The sequence below is a fragment of the Chiloscyllium punctatum genome, chromosome 47 (genome assembly GCF_047496795.1).
Source record: "Chiloscyllium punctatum isolate Juve2018m chromosome 47, sChiPun1.3, whole genome shotgun sequence".
NCBI classification, from domain to species: Eukaryota; Metazoa; Chordata; class Chondrichthyes; order Orectolobiformes; family Hemiscylliidae; genus Chiloscyllium; species Chiloscyllium punctatum.
The window spans coordinates 53142652-53155493 of record NC_092785.1 but is presented as its reverse complement, the minus strand read 5'-3'; the positions used below and the strand labels follow the sequence as shown (position 1 = coordinate 53155493).

Below are 12842 nucleotides of genomic sequence, written 5' to 3'. Positions count from 1 at the left end.
GAGACAGGGCAGTGAAGGAGGCTTTTGGCACACTGGGCCCTTCACCAGTCAGGGCATGGAATATCGAAGTTGGGAAGTTCTGTTGTAGTTGTGCAGGATGTTGGTGAGGCCACACTTGGAATATTGTGTTCAGTTTTACCCACCTTGCTATAGGAAGGATGTTATTAAACTGGAAAGAGTGCAGAAGAAACTTACAAGGATGTTGCCAGAACTCAACTAGACGGTTATAGACAGAGGTTGGACAAGCAAGGACATTTTCTTTCGTGCGTAAGAGACTGAGGGGGTGTCCTTATAGAGGTGTATAAGATCATGGGAGGCATGAATAGGGTGCATGCACTCAGTCTTTATCCAAGGCTTAGGGAATCAAGGATGAAAGGGCATCAGTTTAAGGTGAAAGGGGAACGATTAAAAGGGAACCTGAGGGACAATGCTTTTCCCCAGAGGGTGGTCCACATACGGAATGAACTACCAGTGCAAGTGGTCGAGGAGGATACTTTTAAGAACATTTAAAAGGCACTTGGACAAATACATGGAGAGGAACGTAGTGGAAGGATATGGGCCAAGTGCAGGGAAATGGGGTTAGTGTGGATGGGCCAGTTTGGGCCAAAGAGCCTGTCTCCATGCTGTAGAAATCTATGACTCTATGAAAATACCCAGGTGTCCCATAATACCGAAGCAGCCAAAGCAATAGGAATACGAGCTGGTACAAATCTGAAACAGTCCTGCAGAATTTCACAGGAAGCCAGCCTGGCCTTGCATTGAAGGACTCCTGGCACAGGAGCTGCAGTGAGATGCCCATAGAGAACTGGGGAAGGAAGCTGGAAAGCTCTCTCCACTGCCGATAGCCTGGAGGACCCCGGGCTGGGATAAGGCAGCTGGGATCCGGTCACCCCAGGGAAACCTACAGGCTGTGACCGAGCTAGGTCTCCGACACAATGAGCAGGACAGAAGGTTGCAGGAAAATCTCACCCACATGGGACTACTCCAGTTCCAATTGGGAAGAGCCCAATCCAGTGAAAGGAGGGTCTCTGGGGATGGGGAAGCAGCCTCAGGTTACATTGACAATCTGGAAGGACAGTGTATGAGCTCCAAGCAGCTGTATGGGTCCTGTACACCTGCAACACGGAGCAACACACATCAGGCCCCAGTAGGAGGTGCCAGAAGCAAATACAATCCCTAGGGAACCAGGACTCCTCCCAGAATGGGATAATGTGTGCCTTTGGGGTTCTACCTCCCCAGGGAGATAATGACAGGCTCCACACTGACACATCCACACCCACTCACAGATGAGGACTCCCACTGCCTGTCTCAAAGGTAACTGCACCTTTTGCCCCCATCCCTGAGCCACAGCCGAACTCAGAGTCCATGAATCATGTGGTTACCCAGTGTAAAGCAGCTTATGGTCTCACTCCGTACACAACAGCCATTCCAGGCACCCAGCTGGTGGGCAGCACCAACAATATCCCGTCTCTGGCACAGATACTGACTGACAGTCTGTCATACACAGAGTGGACGCTGAGGAGCAAACCAAATGAATCGCCATGTGCCTTAGTCCAGCAGGCCATTCAGCCCTCCCTGAGGGCCAACAGCTAGGGAGGGGCATCCATGATGAGACGAAGGCAGCGATCCTCACTGCTCGATGGCAGGATAAGGCATAACCTGCAGAGGCGCTACATAACTGCAGAACAACAACCAGGGGAATGCTCCCCCCTCCCCCCGTCAGCTTCACCCGGAGACTCTGTGCCCAATTTGTCTGGATTTTTGGGGATATGAGCTGCACCTCTCTTAGCGATGAGAAACTGGGCCCGACCCTTTGTCTCCCATCTCTCAGAAAGGTGGAGGGACTACTGGGATTCGACCCCTCAATCGCACCCGTAATGAGGCTTGGGCCCTCTGCTAATTAATTGCTGAATACGAAATAGACTTTAGGGATTTCCACATTGTGTTAAAGGAGCTCAGGGATCAGTAGTGATTGGTAGGATTTCACGAGAATGGGTGCATGGTAGTAGGATACCAAGCACCCTGCCTGGACTAGGGGTCATTTTCGGACAGCAATATCCCAGGAAGCCCACCAGGGAGAATTCCGCAGAAACAACATTAAAAACGGGCTGTGACCAGGAGGGAAGGCTCCTCCCCCAGCTGGTCCCACACATGCCAGGATCTCACAATATACTAGTGATTAAACTCACAGCGAATTCCTTGTTCATGAACGTTTATCACAAACTGGCACTAATCATAATGAATGTATCAGGGATACAGTAATCAGACTGGTGTCCTTCCCCATTAAAATAATCACGGTCCCAACTGACCCACAGGATAATGGGACAATGGACAGGGAAATTTGAGGGAAAACACAGAACCCAGAAAAGTAATTAACAGACAAATGAAAAGGGAACTCCTTAATGATTGAGCCACAGTATACGAGTCCATCCCCAGGGCGGGAGTGTTACCGGTCAGTACGTTGACTTGGCTAATTTGGAGAATAAACTCAGGATCCTGACCCAACAACTCTCTCATGAGCCTGAAAAAGACTGAATACAGAAAGCCCAGAGGAGACCATGGGACAACTCGTGGAGAATCAGGCGAACCATCACTTCTTGACCAAACTGGAGGGTCACGCCAACACGATTAACCAGATCATCCACGTCCCAATCAGAAATTATGGTGAGCAGTAAAACCACACCCTGTGCAGAATCTATGGTAACGGGATGATGAAACAGCTGAGGGAGGAGCTCAGACAGGCCAGCCAAGGGAATGTCCCATCCCGGGTTAGTGACAAACAGCATAAATATTTGTTCCAGGAGAACACCCACACCAAGGTCTCTCACTGTCAGTGACAGCAGCTCGCCAAGGGCTGGGTTAATAACAGCTGTAAGGACACTCTCGGTGGGACACCTGGGCTTGGTATGAGGGATTCCACTTAACCCAAGTGACCAAAGGTAGGATGAAGTCCAAATTATCGGAGTTGTATAAAAAAGGTATTTGGAAGGGCTACCATGATTACCTCCCACTTCCTGTGGAGATAGAGGGAACATTGCCAGGGACCATACTTACCTAAATGGGAAGGAACAGGTCATACCATGACATTCCTAAAGCCTGTTATCCAAGAATTTGGCTCCTCTCACATCGGTTGTGGTCCTAACCGCACTCACCTTGATATATCTCGGGATACCGGTGGTTAGGATTGCAGGCTGTAACAGATGGGTACGATCATGGTGAATAATGCCTGGACACACACTCAGGGGCTGGAAGGTAGATGGAACGCCCCGGGTGATCAACTTATTTTCATTCATTTCCAGTGTTTGAGTGTTCCTGGCTGGGCCAGTGTTGATTTCCTGCTCATAGTTGCCATTACAACAGATTGGCCATATTAACTTTCCAATTGTGTCAAGGGATATTCGGGCTGGCTGGAGTAGCCATAGGAAATGCAAGGTTTCAGGGATATCATTGGGGGAGTGGGTCTGAGTTGGATTCTCTTAAGAGGGTCATTATGGACTCAATGGGCCGAACGGTCTGATTCTGTTCTGTCAAGATTTTATGATATCACTTATCAGCAATAAGACTTAGGGAGTAGGTTTGCTCGGTGATAGGTTTGATATCCAGACGTTTCGTTACCTGGCTGGGTAGCATCATCAGTGGTAACCTTCAAGTGAAGCTATAAGACCATCGGTTTGGAAAACGTACACAATGGCTTTTGCACAGACAGCTGGCTACTCTGACAACAAGCATAACCAGCTTTTAAAATTAGGTTTGTAATTTATTGCATAAGCTTCTTTCTTTCCATTCAAGTGGATGAGTTGGGGGAGATGTCACAATCTCCTGGCTAAAACACAGAAAGACAGCCAAGGTTTATTGGCCAAGGAAATCTCCCAAATCACAAAACCCGCACACCAGGCACAGTGCAAACACAGCATGATGTAAAAGGCAACAGTTATTCTGGACAGACGTATCTACCAAACAAATGAGGGCCCAGACAGGAAGGCACCGGCTCCTGCTACACAAAGAAATGAACAGCAACAAGCCATCCAAATGATTGGCAATGCTTAAAACTATTAACGGATTCTCCTAATTGGCCAGAACGACAGAAAGTTCCTGAAAACAATCCAGAAATTAACAAAAACAGGGTATATCTGCAGATTGATTGCCTGAATCTCTGGAGGCCTTCTGAGGAGACCAGCATGGCAAGAGACAGAGACCATCTGACCATCCAGAGACAGCGAGGGCGAGAGAAAACATTTTCGCAGACCCAGAAGCAGAACCAGAGACAGAGAGAGGCTGAAGCAAAACCCAGGGGCATGGGAGAGAGGGAATGTGAAAATCCATTGAGAGAGAGAGTTGGAACCAACTAGAATAACAAGTGTCACCCCTTCAGTCTGTCCATGTTTTAACTCCTCAGTCTTAGTCTGACTTCCCCTTCTCTCCCTCTCTCTGTCCTTCTGTCTTTCTCTCTCATACACACACTCTTTCTCTCACTCTCTCCCTCTCCCTGTCTCTCTCTGCCCATCTTTCTCCCATTCCCCTTCCCCATCCGCATTCTCTCCATCTCTGTATCTTTTTCTCACCCTCCCTTTCTGTTTTTCGCTATTTCAGACCTGAAAGATCTCACCCAATTTTGTACCCCCTCAAAAATGCTGTGCCCCTCATTTTCACTGTCCTCCCAAATTTATCCCCTTCCCCAAATATCTTCCCTCCCAAATAATTGCCACACCAGATGTGCCCACCTCAAATATTTCACTGCCCCCAACATTGCTGTGAGCCGCACTCCCTGGGGCAGAGGGAAATGAATGGAAAAGTGTGGAGCTGGAAAAGCCCAGCAGGTCAGGCCTGAACCATCGACTCTCCTGGCTGACCCGCTGTGCTTCCCCAGCTCCACACTTTGTAACTCTGACTCTCCAGCATTTGCAGCCCTTCCTTTCTCACGCAGGTAAATGATTCTGGGTTGACTGACTGGCCTGTGGCTGTTTTAATGCACAGCAAGATCCCAGTCCCAGAATTATAGAAGGCTTGTATCACAGATGGAGTCCTTCCTGCCCATTCTCCCCCCCCCCCCCCCCCCATTAAATGATCCTGGTCCTGTTCAGGATCCTCAGGATTAAGACCATAGGACCATAAGACCATAAGACATAGGAGTGGAAGTAAGGCCATTCGGCCCATCGAGTCCACTCCGCCATTCAGTCATGGCTGATGAGCATTTCAGCTCCACTTACCAGCATTCTCCCCATAGCCCTTAATTCCTCTAGACAACAATAACCTATCAATCTCGGCCTTGAAGACATTTAGCGTCCTGGCTTCCACTGCACTCCGTGGCAATGAATTCCACAGGCCCACCACTCTCTGGCTGAAGAAATGTCTCCACATTTCTGTTCTGAAATGACCCCCTCTAATTCTAAGGCTGTGTCCACGGGTCCTCGTCTCCTCGCCTAACAGAAACAATTTCCTAGCATCCACCTTTTCAAAACCATGTATTATTTTATACGTCTCTATTAGATCTCCCCTTAATCTTCTAAACTCCAACGAATACAATCCCAGTATCCTCAGCCGTCTCTCATATGCTAGACCTGTCATTCCAGGGATCATCCGTGTGAATCTCTGCTGGACACGTTCCAGTGCCAGTATGTCCTTCCTGAGGTGTGGGGACCAAAACTGGACACAGTACTCCAAATGGGGCCTAACCAGAGCTTTATAAAGTCTGAGTAGTACATCTCTGCTTTTATATTCCATTGTCCCCTGAATGGCCTCACTGACTATCCTTTCTGTGGAGACCTCTTCTCCATGTTGTGGTTCTGTTCGCCGAGCTGGGAATTTGTGTTGCAGACGTTTCGTCCCCTGTCTCGGTGACATCCTCGGTGCTTGGGGGGCTCCTGTGAAGCGCTTCTGTGTTGGTCCCTCCGGCATTTATAGTGATTTGTATCTGCCGCTTCTGGTTGTCAGTTCCAGCTGTCCACTGCAGTGGCCGGTATATTGGATCCAGGTCGATGTGTTTGTTAAACACACCAACCCGGACCCAATATACCGGCCATTGCAACGGACAGCTGGAACTGACAACCAGAAGCGGCAGAGACAGGCCACTATAAATGCCGGAGGGACCAACACAGAAGCGCTTCACAGGAGGCTCCCAAACGCTGAGGATGTCACCTAGACAGGGGACGAAACGTCTGCAACACAAATTTCCAGCTCGGCGAACACAACAACAACAATGAGCACCTGAGCTACAAATCTTCTCAGAAACTTTGAATACCTCTTCTCCATCCTGTCTCAGACATTGCGTCTCATGCTGTCCCTCCCTCAATCTCTCTGTCTCTCACAGCAGCCCCTCCTTTCTCCACCAACCCTAAAACCCCATCAAACAGTCCCCCATCTCTGGCTGTCCCACTCCCTCCCTGTCTCCCAATCTCCCCCTTCCCATGTAGACCCACAGCTCCTGGGCTGGAGGACATGGTGCAGAGACTAACACACCTTTTGACTGGCTGCTGTCATGCACAGAAAGATCCCACTCTGCAACCATTCCCCTGACACACACACTGTCCTTCTCCCTCCATATGTGTCCTTCTTCCTCTCCCTGTTTCTCACTGCCCATCTCTCTCTCTTTCCCCACTTTCTCCATCCCCACTCTCTCCATCTCTCTCTTTCTCTTTTTGTCACCCTCCCTTTCTCTTTTTCTTCATTTCAGACTCAATGAGAAAAGTACTTTTATGTCCCTTACACTAACCCCCTCCCCACAGTCGGGGTAACATTCGGGAGAGACCAGGAAAAGGTTGATCCCCCGCATTAAATGTACAGCATCCAGCGACACAGAGACAAACTCTTCCCATGTCCCTTCCCCAGTCATTGGGACAGGGGTCTAGGGAGACAGAGGGAGAGAAACTACAAGAGTGAAAGAGAGATGGGTAGACAGACAGTGAGAGGGAGGGAGAGAATAAGAGGAAGATGGGCAGGCAGAGGGTGGGAGAGAAAGTGAGAAGAACTGAAAAAGAGTAGGAGAGAGGCAGAGAGAGAAAAGGCGAGAGAGAGAGAGAGAGAGAGTAAAACCCCTGGAAAAGAAATACAATGTCAGACAGATACAAGGGGAAAAAGGGGAGGCAAAGACAGGGAGAGAAGGTCAGATAGACAGCGAGAGAGAAATCCCAGGGAGAGATATAGGGTAGAGAAAGAGAGAGGAGTTGCAGCAGCAGCGTAGAGCTGAGAGAGTGGAGTGGGGGGGGGGAGGGGGGAGGGGGCGGCTGTAATGCAACGAGAATGATTTACAGACAAGAACGTCAAGATCCCACAGAGCTGAGAGAAAGATGCAGAGGGAGATGAGCAAGGTGTTGGTTTTGGGGAAGATTGAATGATTAAACATTCCTGAAAAACATGATGGGGTGACAAAGGGGCAGAGTGTTGGAGGGAGGGAATCTGCAGGGAAATGTCAACAGGGCAGAGATATGAAGGATGTTGTGAGATAGGGATTGAAGGGAAAATGTGGGAGAGACAGCTGGGAACACAGAAATATACATAAGAGCTCTCATGGGAGTGGGAAGCAGTAAGATAATAGACAATAGACAATAGATGCAGGAGTAAGCCATTCTGCCCTTCGAGCCTGCACCGCCATTCAATATGATCATGGCTGATCATTCCTAATCAGTATCCTGTTCCAGCCTTATCTCCATAACCCTTGACTCCACTATCTTTAAGAGCTCTATCCAATTCTTTCTTAAATGAATCCAGAGACTGGGCCTCCACTGCCCTCTGGGGCAGAGCATTCCACACAGCCACCACTCTCTGGGTGAAGTAGTTTCTCCTCATCTCTGTCCTAAATGGTCTACCCCGTATTTTTAAGTTGTGTCCTCTGGTTCGGCACTCCCCCATCAACGGAAGTATGTTCCCTCCTGCCAGAGTGTCCAGTCCTTTCATAATCCTATACGTTTCAATCAGATCCCCTCTCAGTCTTCTTAACTCAAGGGTATACAAGCCCAGTCGCTTCAGTCTTTCCGTGTAAGGCAATCCTGCCATTCCAGGAATTGACCTCGTGAACCTACGCTGCACTCCCTCAATAGCCAGAATGTCTTTCCTCAAATTTGGAGACCAGAACTGTACACAGTACTCCAGGTGTGGTCTCACCAGGGCCCTGTCCAGCTGCAGAAGCACCTCTTTGCTTCTATACTCAATCCCTCTTGTTATGAAGGCCAGCATGCTATTAGCCTTCTTCACGACCTGCTGTACCTGCATGCTTGCCTTCATTGACTGGTGGACAAGAACACCCAGATCTCTCTGAACAGCCCCTTTACCTAATTTGATACCATTGAGGTAGTAATCTGCCTTCCTGTTCTTGCCACCAAAGTGGATAACCAGACATTTATCCACATTAAACTGCATCTGCCATGCATCTGCCCACTCACCTAACTTGTCCAGGTCACCCTGTAATCCCCTAACATCCTCATCACATTTCTCCCTACCACCTAGCTTTGTGTCATCAGCAAATTTGCTAATGTTATTGCTGATACCATCTTCTATATCATTTACATATATTGTAAAAAGCTGCGGTCCCAGCACGGATCCCTGCGGTACCCCACTGGTCACTGCCTGCCATTCCGAAATGGAGCCGTTAATCACTACCCTTTGTTTCCTATTAGCCAACCAATTCTCTATCCAATCTAGTACTTTGCCCCCAATCCCGTGCGCCCTAATTTTACTCACTAACCTCTTGTGTGGGACTTTATCAAAAGCTTTCTGAAAGTCCAGGTACACTACATCCACTGGATCTCCCTCGTCCATCTTCCGAGTTACATCCTTAAAAAATTCAAAAAATTTAGTCAAGCATGATTTCCCCTTCATAAATCCATGCTGACTCTGTCCTATCCTGTTACTATTATCGAGATGTGCCGTAATTTCATCCTTTATAATAGACTCCAGCATCTTTCCCACCACTGAGGTCAGACTAACTGGTCTATAATTTCCTGCTTTCTCCCGCCCACCCTTCTTAAAAAGTGGCACAACATTAGCCGCCCTCCAATCCTCAGGAACCGACCCCGATTCTATTGATCTCTGGAAAATAATCACCAGCGCATCCACGATTTCCCGAGCCACCTCCTTCAGTACCCTGGGATGCAGGCCATCAGGTCCCGGAGACTTATCAACCTTCAGACCTAACAGTCTCTCCAACACCAAATCCTGGCAAATAGAAATTCCCTTAAGTTCAGGTCCTTCAGCCACTGTTACCTCAGGGAGATTGCTTGTGTCTTCCCCAGTGAACACAGATCTGAAGTACCCATTTAATTCCTCTGCCATTTCTTCGTTCCCTGTAATATATTCCCCTGCTTCTGTCTTCAAGGGCCCAATTTTTGTTCTAACCATTTTTTTGCCTTGGACATACCTAAAAAAGCTTTTACTATCCTCCTTTATATTCTTGGCCAGTTTACCTTCGTACCTCATTTTTTCTCTGCGTATTTCCTTCTTACTAATCCTCTGTTGTTCTTTAAAAGCTTCCCAGTCCTCCGTTTTCCCGCTTATCTTCGCTAAGTTATACTTTTTCTCTTTTAACCTTATATGTTTCTTTACTTCCCTCGTCAGCCACGGCCGCCCATGTCTCCTCCTGGGATCTTTCTTCCTTTTAGGAATGAACTGATCCTGCATCTTCTGCATCATACACAGAAATATCCGCCATTGTTCCTCCACGGTCTTCCCTGTTAAGGTATTGAACCATTGAACTTTGGCCAGTTGCTCCCTCAGAGCTCCATATTTCCCTTTATTCAACTGAAATATTGTCACTTCAGATTGTACCCACTCCCTCTCAAATTGCAGATTGAAGCTTATTGTATTATGGTCACTACTTCCCAATGGCTCCTTCACTTCGAGGTCACTGACCAATTCTGGTTCGTTACACAATACCAGATCCAGAATCGCCTTATCCCTGGTCGGCTCCAGCACCAGCTGCTCTAAAAATCCATCTCTGAGGCACTCCACAAAGTCTCTTTCTTGAGGCCCGAAACCATCCTGATTCTCCCAGTCTACCTGCATGTTAAAATCCCCCATAACAACTGTAGTAACATCTTTGCGACAAGCCAAATTCAGCTCCTGATTCAACTTACCTCCAACATCCAGACTACTGTTTGGGGGACTGTAGATGACTCCCATGAGGGTCTTTTTACCCTTAGTGTTTCGAAGCTCTATCCACACTGACTCTACATCCCCTGACTCTAGGTCCACCCGCGCAAGGGACTGAATATCCTCCCTTACCAACAAGGCCACCCCACCCCCTCTGCCCGTCAGTCTATCCTTACGATAGCACGTGTAGCCTTGAATATTCATTTCCCAGGCCCTGTCCCCGTGAAGCCACGTCTCAGTTATCCCCACAATATCGTATCTGCCAATTTCCAAAAGAGCCTCAAGCTCATCCACCTTGTGTCTAATGCTTCGTGCATTCATATATAGAATTTTTAATTTGTTACTGCTCTCACCCTTCCCCTCAACCCTTATTTCACTCAACTTTACAGCATGATGCCTTTTCCAGTTTTCTGCCTCCTTGATACAGTTGTCTTTCTTGACTTCTCTTGTTCTAACTACCCCTTCAATTTCCTTTTTAAACATCCAGCTTGTCCCCTCCCCCCCGCTACTTAGTTTAAATGTAGCGGTGTTGCAGCAGAAAACCTGCCTGCCAGAATGCCGATCCCTGTTCTATTAAGGTGCAAGCCGTTTCTCTGATCGGTGGGATCAGACTGTGCAGCCTCCCCCTCTCTAGCATCTTGCGCCGTTGTCTCTCCTCAGTGAAGAGCTCGCATCTTGTGGTAAAATTCCCACAGACAGCCTGAATCCCACAGTGTGTGTGTGTGTGTGTGTGTGTGTGTCTGTGTGTCTGTGTCTGTGTGTGTTCACTCTCTTTGGTTCCAGCTCCTGTCTGATGATTCCGTATAGCAGAATAATTTGATTCTCTGTCTCTGTACTGTCCGGGTTTCAGCTCCCAAATCAAATGCTAAATCCTCCACGATCCTATTGAATAGTAGAGCAGGCTCGAGGGGATGAATGGTCTCCTCCTGTTCCTATTTCAGATGGTCTTATGTTCTTAACACTACCTCCCAGCTCTTGGCCCCCACCCTGGAGGTTATGACTCCACAAGGCCCTGATCTGTAGAGTGCTGCACTCTTCCGTGAGTATCGGAAGGAATCAGCCTCATTTGGATTAGAGTTGCAGCCTCTCAGTGAGAAGTGAAATCTCCTCGAGATTCCCCTCAGTCTCTCACTGTAAGGTGGAGCAGGCCAGTCTCGGGGAAGCAAACAACAGGCCAGGTCTGCCCTGTCCTCCAGCTCCATTTCAGAAGGCCACAAGGGAGGGGCTTGTTTCCTTCATCAGCTTCCTGTGCTCTGCCTTCTGGGTTAGGGTGGGGGCCGAATGGCCTTGCTCCTTGCTCCTATTGAGGTGCAGGCTGGCTATGATTGGGTTATACAGGGCATGCCCCTGGAGAGAAGTCACTTAGCTCAGTTGGCTGGACAGTTGGTTTATAATGCAGAGTAAAACCAATAGCGTGTGTTCAATTCCCACACCAGCTGGGGTTACCCTGAAGGACTCTCCTTCCCAACCTCTCCCCTCAGCTGGGCCCTGGTGACCCTCTGATTAAATCCCCACCAGACCCCACTCTGTAATGAGGAGCTGTCCCATGCTCTGGTAAGACTACGGTGACATTACATTGGTTTGTACCTGGAGCACTGTGTGCAGGACTAGTCACTGCATTGTCAGAGGGATGTTAGTGTGTGGGGAAGGTTTATTGGATGAATCCCCACTGGAATGAACAGCACTCTCTTTCCCCCAGTTAATTCACTCTTGCAGCCTTTGTGTCATTGGAGACACGAGGACCACCTCACCTGAAACAGCAGCTGGATTTTATATTCATGAGCACCCAAAAAGATTGGCTAGTTTACACACACACACACACACACACACACACAAAGCCCCTGCCACACACAGGCTCTCTCACACACACAAACACACACTCCTTCAAACAAAAACACAGACACACTCACACACACACACACACACACACACAGGCACAACTCTCTCACACACAAACACACACAAGCACACACTATATCTCTCACACACATACATGCACAGATATACACTCCCTCAAATACACACACGGGCACACTCTCTCACACATACACGCAGACACACTCTCTCTCACACAGACACACTCTCTCTCTCATTTACACACACACTCTCACACACACTCTCATTCTCTCACACGCCCACTCACTCTCATGTACATAGACATTCTCTCTCACACACACACACTCTCTGTCTCTCACACACACAGACATTCTCTCTCACACACATACACACAGACAGACATACAGACATACAGACACACGATCCCTCAAACACACACAGACACACTCTCTCTCACACACACATACACACAGTCTCTCTCATTTACACACACACTCACACACACACGCTTATTCTCTCACACACCCACTCACTCTCACGCACACAGACACTCTCTCTCACACACACAAACACTCTCTGTCTCTGACACACTCACACTCTCTCTCACACACACACTCTGTCTCTCTCACACACAGACATTCTCTCTCACATGCATACACACAGACACGCAGACACACGCTCCTTCAAACACACATAGACACACTCTCTCTCACACACACACACATGGACACACACTCTCTCACACACACAGATGCTCTCTCTCACACACACATAAACACAGTTACACTCTCTCTCACACACATACACACGCAGACACACGCTCCCTCAAATATGCATAGACACACTCTCTCACACACACACGGACACCCACATTCTCTCTCACACGCACTCTCTCTCACACACAGACCCACTCACTCTCACACACA

The 12842-nt window shown here is 48.4% G+C and overlaps 1 long non-coding RNA gene across 1 annotated transcript in view; it reads right to left on the bottom strand.

Annotated features, from left to right (window-relative positions):
• Nucleotides 1-12842, bottom strand: part of LOC140468479 (uncharacterized) — a 60038-nt gene that overhangs the window by 30923 nt on the left and 16273 nt on the right. The window contains exon 2 of the long non-coding RNA XR_011955665.1: nucleotides 8678-8766. This is a non-coding gene — a long non-coding RNA (uncharacterized lncRNA). The remainder of the gene's footprint in view (nucleotides 1-8677; nucleotides 8767-12842) is intronic.